The sequence below is a fragment of the Chaetodon auriga genome, unplaced genomic scaffold (assembly GCF_051107435.1).
Source record: "Chaetodon auriga isolate fChaAug3 unplaced genomic scaffold, fChaAug3.hap1 Scaffold_96, whole genome shotgun sequence".
NCBI classification, from domain to species: Eukaryota; Metazoa; Chordata; class Actinopteri; order Chaetodontiformes; family Chaetodontidae; genus Chaetodon; species Chaetodon auriga.
In genome coordinates this window covers 5,001-7,500 of record NW_027482070.1, presented here as the reverse complement: position 1 = coordinate 7,500, position 2,500 = coordinate 5,001, and positions in this window count along the sequence as shown.

Below are 2,500 nucleotides of genomic sequence, written 5' to 3'. Positions count from 1 at the left end.
TAAACAAAAATAAAAGAAAGTAATTGTGAGAAATAAAGAAAAGTAAAAGAGGTTGCTGTATGCCTGGAAAAGGCCGGAAGCCTCCCCACGGCTGTGAGAAGGCCAGGGGGTCAGGCCTGGAGCCAGCCCCCAGCAGGAGTAGCAGGCTGGGGGTCCTGGAAAGGCTGGAAACCTCCCCGTGGCTGCGAGAAGACGAGGGGGTCAGGCCTGGAGCCAGCACCCAGCCTGCTCCTCATGCTGGGGGCCTGGAAAAGGCCGGAAGCCTCCCCACGGCTGTGAGAAGGCCAGGGGGTCAGGCCTGGAGCCAGCCCCCAGTACGAGTAGCAGGCTGGGGGGCCTGGAAAGGCCAGACGCCTGCCTGTGGCTGCTAGAAGAAGACGAGGGGCTCAGGGCTGGAGCCAGCACCCAGCACGAGTAGCAGGCTGGGGGGCCTGGAAAGGCCAGAAGCCTCCCTGTGGCTGCTAGAAGAAGACGAGGGGGTCAGGGCTGGAGCCAGCACCCAGCACGAGAAGCAGGCTGGGGGGCCTGGAAAGGCCAGAAGCCTCCCTGTGGCTGCTAGAAGAAGAGGAGGGGGTCAGGGCTGGAGCCAGCACCCAGCACGAGTAGCAGGCTGGGGGGCCTGGAAAGGCCAGAAGCCTCCCTGTGGCTGCTAGAAGAAGACGAGGGGGTCAGGGCTGGAGCCAGCACCCAGCACGAGTAGCAGGCTGGGGGGCCTGGAAAGGCCAGAAGACTCCCTGTGGCTGCTAGAAGAAGAGGAGGGGGTCAGGGATGGAGCCAGCACCCAGCACGAGTAGCAGGCTGGGGGGCCTGGAAAGGCCAGACGCCTGCCTGTGGTTGCTAGAAGAAGAGGAGGGGGTCAGGGCTGGAGCCAGCACCCAGCACGAGTAGCAGGCTGGGGGGCCTGGAAAGGCCAGACGCCTGCCTGTGGCTGCTAGAAGAAGAGGAGGGGGTCAGGGCTGGAGCCGGCACCCAGCCTGCTCCTCGTGCTGGGGGCCTGGAAAGGCTGGAAGCCTCCCCGTGGCTGTGAGAAGAGGAGGGGGTCAGGGCTGGAGCCGGCACCCAGCCTGCTCCTCGTGCTGGGGGCCTGGAAAGGCTGGAAGCCTCCCCATGGCTGTGAGAAGATGAGGGGGTCAGGGCTGGAGCCGGCACCCAGCCTGCTCCTCGTGCTGGGGGCCTGGAAAGGCTGGAAGCCTCCCCATGGCTGTGAGAAGATGAGGGGGTCAGGCCTGGAGCCAGCCCCCAGCACGAGTAGCAGGCTGGTGGGCCTGGAAAGGCCAGACGCCTGCCTGTGGCTGCTAGAATAAGAGGAGGGGGTCAGGGCTGGAGCCAGCAACCAGCACGAGTAGCAGGCTGGGGGGCCTGGAAAGGCCAGACGCCTGCCTGTGGCTGCTAGAAGAAGAGGAGGGGGTCAGGGCTGGAGCCAGCACCCAGCACGAGTAGCAGGCTGGGGGGCCTGGAAAGGCCAGACGCCTGCCTGTGGCTGCTAGAAGAAGAGGAGGGGGTCAGGGCTGGAGCCGGCACCCAGCCTGCTCCTCGTGCTGGGGGCCTGGAAAGGCTGGAAGCCTCCCCGTGGCTGTGAGAAGATGAGGGGGTCAGGCCTGGAGCCAGCCCCCAGCACGAGTAGCAGGCTGGGGGGCCTGGAAAGGCCAGACGCCTGCCTGTGGCTGCTAGAAGAAGAGGAGGGGGTCAGGGCTGGAGCCAGCGCCCAGCACGAGTAGCAGGCTGGGGGGCCTGGAAAGGCCAGACGCCTCCCTGTGGCTGCTATAAGACGACGAGGGGGTCAGGGCTGGAGCCAGCACCCAGTACGAGTAGCAGGCTAGGGGGGCCTGGAAAGGCCAGACGCCTGCCTGTGGCTGCTAGAAGAAGAGGAGGGGGTCAGGGCTGGAGCCAGCACCCAGCACGAGTAGCAGGCTGGGGGGCCTGGAACGGCCAGACGCCTCCCTGTGGCTGCTAGAAGAAGAGGAGGGGGTCAGGGCTGAAGCCGGCACCCAGCCTGCTCCTCGTGCTGGGGGCCTGGAAAGGCTGGAAGCCTCCCCGTGGCTGTGAGAAGGTGAGGGGGTCAGGCCTGGAGCCAGCCACTAGCACGAGTAGCAGGCTGGGGGGCCTGGAAAGGCCAGACGCCTCCCTGTGGCTGCTAGAAGAAGAGGAGAGGGTCAGGGCTGGAGCCGGCACCCAGCCTGCTCCTCGTGCTGGGGGCCTGGAAAGGCTGGAAGCCTCCCCGTGGCTGTGAGAAGATGAGGGGGTCAGGCCTGGAGCCAGCCCCCAGCACGAGTAGCAGGCTGGGGGGCCTGGAAAGGCCAGACGCCTCCCTGTGGCTGCTAGAAGACGACGAGGGGTTCAGGCTTGGAGCCAGCACCCAGCCCTGCTCCTCATGCTGGGGGCCTGGAAAAGGCTGGAAGCCTCCCCACGGCTGTGAGCAGATGAGGGGGGGTCAGGCCTGGTAAGGATGGAAGCCTCCCTGTGGCTGTGAAAAGACGAGGGGGTCAGGCAGGTGAGCTAT